Here is a 6,715-nt window from a genome sequence, read left to right as displayed (position 1 = left end):
GCCCATATAAATGATGCTCCACCACAGATGATGATGTGACTTATTGTGACATGAGAGAAATCGTGTTGACAAGTTTGTGACCCTGGGAAGTACCAAATTGGATTTCTTGTTCTTTTTTATCGACTCCCCGCCGGAACATCCTCCCCTCTTTTCGTGGGGGAGGACGACATAAAACCCTCTGTGCTTATCTGATATTGAACAACACACATAATTTCCGCTTCGCACATGGCGAAATATGAAAAAGCGCCCCCACTTTATCGGCGCAATCAATCCGGAAAGTGTTGGGAAAGGCCCCTCGATGACACTGTGGGTGGGATTTGGAAATTTTTTCCGCAGAATCGCTTTGAAAATTGAAAGGCTTGTGGGTCACATTTTATTGCCACTCTCATCACCCAAAAAGGGGCAACAGCATATTCAATACCGCATTCAAAGTTAAATGAATATTCATAAAATAATCAAATTCGCAGTGGGACATCGGCAAAACGTGCTAAAATCATTATATCGAGATGCGATTTTGTCTATAGATTACCAAAATTGAACTGTACACTCAAAAGAATCGGCCAAATCATAGAATAAATTCTATCTACCCTATCCAACAGCTTGTCTGAGAAGAAATCTTTACTTTCCGTTCAGTAAATCAGCGATTGGACGATTTCAAAGGCTTTGAATTTCTACCCAAGTGTTCAGTGTGGTAACTCAAAGTGTTGAATAACATTTTCTTTGAGTGCACATTTCCATCCTTCACACGTCAATTGACGCAAAAAGTCAACTTCCTCGTCTCACGAGGATCATTAGGAGGCGAGAAAAAGGAAAAGTCATGGTTCCATCACTAAATTATCACGCCACATCCTTCAAGATCATCCACTCACACCCACTCCGTCATTCATTCCATCGTCTGCCGCTCATTTCTCATGTGAAGCCACCTTCTCCGCACTTCTTTTCGTGTGTCTTCTTTTTTTCTTCCCGGCTAAAAGTCGAGGAGGTGCGAAGGAATGATTGAACGTGTAAATATTACACGCTTAAACATATGACATTCGGTGAGCGCGTTGAGAGACACAAGAAGATGATCATGATGAATGATTAATGGTGACATTATGGAAATGAAGAAAAAGGAGAGGAATTAAAAATGTCGTGGAATATGATAAATATTCCCTTCTCGTCTGTCGAGCGACAATCTCTTTGGCGTGAAAATTCGCGCACAACTTTTCTCGTGCGCCAGCGACCATTGCGAAATGTGTTTGCTAAAGTAAATTGACGGAAAAGCCCGCAATTTTCCTCCACGTTGGAATTTTTCAAAGTCCATATATTCTTTGTTGCGGAAATTATACGTTTCCGCGGATCACCACCTCCATTGCAACCCTCATTTGCTCTCCCGGCACTCATCCCGCAATCAGCCACCTCGTTGCAGAAAGTACAGCCATAAATGCGAAATTACACAGTGGTGGCGATGTGATTATAGCCCCGGCAGACAAATAATTGCTACCATATTTACGCATACTCTTCAATTTGTACCAGGCAAAAAATTACACACATCTCTCCCTCTCCTAATACCCATATTATGCCGTGCTCTTGACGCTCTCCAGAGCCCTTCCTCATCATCGCTCACCTTTTTCTTTCACCTCCCCCGAGGGCGACTCTTAATTCAATTCCTCCACTGCGGTGCTCATCATGCAAAGGCATCATTGATGCCCATCAAATTATGGCATTCATGTGGAGTCTTTCGCATTAAATTGCCCCACTGGCACTCTAATACGAGAGTTATTTGCAATATAAATTAATTGTATCAAATTGTATAATGTCCAAGGAATTACCATGACAGCCACGTGAAGAGGAATCCGCCTAATGTCTTCCGTAATGTTTTCAAAGTAGATCTTGTTTGAAATACACAAAGTCATGAGTGAGTTGACAAATTTGCTGCAAATTCCTCAAGTGCACTTATACTACGCCACTGACTAATAACCATTTTTGCAACAATTTACAATCTTTTGAGAGCATCTGTTGAACTCTGCGAGAGATTTTAGCGTGCAGGTGAGGCAAAAGTGCCCCTCTTTTGGTTAATTCACGTCCATCATCGTCAATTAATTGACTTAGGACCGCAATTAAGGAGCCGAGCGATATAAAATCATCTTGCAATGTTACATGACGCTGAATTGCATGCCATCAGAGCCATCCCTATAATTTGAAGAAAAAAATTCCACTCTTGCAATAACGCCACAGTGGCCCGACCGTGCTGCACTTTTTCTCCACTGCCGCTCGCGAATCTCCAAGTCATAATAGCAATAATTTATTAAATCTCATGTGCAGGCAATTGTCTAATATAGAAATACAATCAGGTAAAGGAACAACATGTGAAGGCTCACTTAATTGTATACAACCTCATTTTAATCATTTCCAACGAATTGTCGGCATTTCTGTATTTCATATTCTATTAAATTACACTTTTTTCTCTTCCCCTCCCTCTGAACAAAGCGTTAAATATTGCACATTGTCACGCAACGCACGTTATGCCTGTTAACAGCCAGCTCGAAATCCATATCTTGTTAAATACACTCTGGTGCATTCTCCAGCCATCATCATCAACGCCAATCGACAACGGGCTTACAAGAACCTCGCACATGAGAGATTCATTTAATTTACATACATGCTCCCTGTCTTAAGATCATGCTCCCACTTGTTGGATTGCTATCTCTTGCGAGCATGTCTCGAGACCGAAAATCCCATCAGCAATTGCACAATGAGCCACTGTCTTCGGCCCGGCAGACGCCTAAGGTGCTCCCCTCCCGATTGTTTGATGTTCACAGGAGAAATTCAATCAAAACCACATAATTTCCGTGTTTCTCAAGCAAATTTCATTGCTGCCAGGCAGCATGATTGCTGCAAATGCATTCACAGCCAGATTGATCCCCCATTGAGTTACTGTACACACGAGATATAAGCAAACGACTTGATTCACTAATGCCCTCATCACATGATAATATTGAATTGTTTTAGTCGCTGAACAATCTACCGTAGAATCCCGGAAAGCCCGTAAGTATTTCAATATAATACAACTTTTTACATCCTTCCCAGAAGCCCGAATGATTTCTTGTGAATCTTTGTCCAAAATAATGATTATCTTGTGATGAAAATTCCACCAAAATTAACTCAATCGATCAACAATTAAGTGCTCATCAGCAATTTGGCCAATTTCCCCCTCGAGTCAATCACAATCTCAGACGATGATCATGATGGATGTCTCGCGTGAATGGGAAGTCATCATATGCGCAGGGGGGAAAATTTCCTCACCTCTGCGGTGCAACAATCAGTCCTCGGGCCATCAATTTGCCTCCACAATGCGTTGTTGATTAAAGTGTCCGGGAGAATGTGTTTCGGGATGAGGCAGTTTTTAGGGTGGCTCTCATTTTGGATGGCGGTCAAAGTGAAAATAATTAAAGTCACACAATGGCCGCGGTTTTCTCTGTGTGCACCCCGGATAATTGATTGAATATACAGAGAGAATTTATTATTGATAGAAATATCTCTCATCTAGAGTGTTTGCAATGTGCATGTAATCACCCATTTCAATATGTAGTCCATTCGCTTATACAACCTGTCATGTTTGTTAATAATTTTAAAACATTTATGGCATGTTCCACTGGCCAACGCCATGCCAGGTAGTCTGGATGATGATGGTTGTTAGACCGCTTCGCTGCAAGTCAACACTGTTGATGGTGACTGTAAATGCGATAAATTTGCGTGATGAATTGCAACGCAACCATAATTTTCATATCAGGTGCCCAACCAATCATGATTAACCAACACTTCTTCGTCCGCATCGACACACGAGAGCCTCCACCCGATATTTATTCAGCCTGACACGGCCAAGATTAGAATCTTGCAGAATTTTCACCTTGATGTTTGTGCACGGAAATTGTTGGTGGCTCTCCCGAGCGCGTGTTTGGCCGCGACAAGGAGAGCCTCCGCGCGTTCGCTGAAATTGATTAAGTGACTAATGCCTAAAATCATCGCCTGACTGGCCGCCCTCGCACAAATTGCCACCTCGCAACGCTGCCACGATCGATAATCACAACCACAGGGACTCCCAGCAACTCGGGCGACAGCGATCATCTCCTCACTCGGGTCGGGTTTCGGTCAGGATTTGACCATTTTTCCAAGAAAAATGCCACTCTGAAGCGGGCCGAATAGATATGAGCATGTGAATCACAACAGTGAAATCAATTTGTCAATTCTAATTTTCCATCCACTATCTAAAAATATGAAAATATGTCAAGAATAATATGTTCTTGTTCCAATCTCAGAAAAAAAAGATCCTTCGATCCAAAAATTCCCCCATCATCTGCATCTAAAAGTAGCTCCCCATTAAATATTGCCTTAGAATTGACAATAAATTTTCAGCCAGTCAGAGGATTTTCCTCATTCTCAAGGCATCAATATTTATACATCTTCTCGAATTTATGTCTCCGTAAACAGACAGAAAATAATCGTTTGCTTGTTTGTCAAATAAATCAAATAGAAAAATGGTTTTCTTCTGTTCTTGCAAAAATCCGCCTTTCACAGCCACTCGCCATGTGATCTCCTCTCTTGCAAATGCGAAGACACTCTCGAGCAATCGCTTTAATTGATACATCGCCAAACGGAATGGCGTGATGATTGCGTGAGCCGGCAAGATCACGAGGGTGGGACGACGTCGGGAGATGGGTTAAAAACGACCCACACGCAATATTTCAGCGTGCATAATTGCCTGTTTACAGTCATAAATAACAGGCATTAATAAAATATTTTTACGATTTTATTTCTAGCCACTCTCTTGCCATTCTCGTTCTCTCGCTGACTTGCGCTCCTCGGCGGAGAGGCGAAGAGGGATTATTGAATGGTTGTAAGCCATAAATTCGTCAATTAACCCATCTCAATATGTTACAAAACACGCACATCGTGACATTAATTAAAATATTAACGGCCAACTGGCCGCAAACATGAATTTTCGGTCCAGGAGAAACGGCCATTCATCACGCGGAGAGCATCGGATAATTGCAAATTCATATCGATAAAACGAGATTTGTGACATTTTGCCAAAGCCAGAGGATGGCATCTCGAGAAATCTCTTTGATATATGGCTGGAAATAAAATTTTTAATTGATAATTTATTGCATGTTGCCATTCTCGGCGTGTCTCAATAGCCATCGAGCAGTTTTTCTCTCCATCCGCCGCGATCTGCCCATCTTTGGACCAACACTTCAGCCGGAGTCCTCGCGAGAAGAGGGGAAGCCACATTGAGACTTTTTGAGAGATGACATGAGCACGACAGATGAATAAGACATGAAAGACTTCCCAGCATTTTCACCGAGCACCGCAGAAAGAAGATTAAAGACCAAGAAACCAACGCTCGACAACCGGGGAAAAGGGGATCATCAATCAACGTGATAATTTCCCAGAAAGAAAACACACCTTCAGCTGACCGTCCGATGCTGAACACTGACAAACCCCCGAACAGATCTTGTCCGCTTTTCACATGCATTATGATAATAAAAGCACTCATCAGGGCAATCGAATGGGAAGTCATTGGATAAATTGATGGAAATTTGTTGAGAATTCATCTCGCAGTGTCTCGCCTTTCCGCCCATTTATTAAATAATCATTGACAAGAGCGGTAAAAAATCACTGGTAATAATTATACAGGAGAGAAGCTGAGGCAATGAAATTGAATCATATATCATTTGGAATTTACGACTCACCACAGTGTTAAATGGGAAAGACAGAGAAGAACGCCCCTGGAAGATCGATCGAGAGGGTGAAAGGAAAGTGGTGATCTTGTTCTCGTTCGGGATATTAAAACGCAGTGCGATGATGTATTAATTTCAGCGAGATTCTCAAAAAGCTCTATTAACAGTCAAACATGAAAGAAGATTGTTTACTTGACGTCCAAAAGGAGCACATCTACATTTCAACACATGCAAGCAATATAATGGGAGAAAAATAATTTATTTTTCACTCGCCACCGCGGGAAGCTTCTTCATCTCGGGCGCGAATCTCGCAAAAAAGCCCATTGAGGATTGAAGCCTTGGTGGAAAAAAAACCAACTCAGAGCCACTAAAATCCGCCTCTCCAGCCTCACACACTCTTTGATCTCCGGCCGATCTCCTCAACTGAGATGCTCTCGATGACAAACAGATGGTTGCCCCCCATAACATAAACACCGAATCGTGCAAAGTGAAATATCTCCGCTGAGCTCCTATGCTCAACTCCTGCACCCAATGAGGCGAAAACAGTCGGCAAGAAGTGGAAAATATCTGTCAATTGCCAGTAAAAAGTTGTGATGATTTAAATGAGGAAGAGGAGAGTATTTCATCATAAGAAATGAGTTGGAGAAATACGAGGAACACAGAGTTGTATTCAGATTTCTTGATTGGAAGAAAACCATATCATAAGTTGCAGACATCAAAGGCTCGAAGAAAGTGTCCACAAAGGATCCGACTTCGACTGGAGCATTGTCGTTATTCAAATATCTCGATTCACGCATTTGAATCGCAATTCATCCAAAATTCCATCCCCATTTGTACTGAATAGTCTGAACTGCGCCAGTCTTATTAAGTGCCTCATGATGGCTCAATTTGCAAGAGTGGCCCAGTATTGAGTACATTTCACCCGTCAGACATGGGAGTGTACAAAGAGGGCGAAATGACTGATTTTCTCGCATCGCCCCCCTCTTCTGTTGGCC

Source organism: Phlebotomus argentipes, unplaced genomic scaffold (genome assembly GCF_947086385.1).
Source record: "Phlebotomus argentipes unplaced genomic scaffold, Phlebotomus argentipes genome assembly contig_15, whole genome shotgun sequence".
In the NCBI taxonomy this organism is placed as follows: domain Eukaryota; kingdom Metazoa; phylum Arthropoda; class Insecta; order Diptera; family Psychodidae; genus Phlebotomus; species Phlebotomus argentipes.
Note: the sequence above shows the minus strand (reverse complement) of the source record.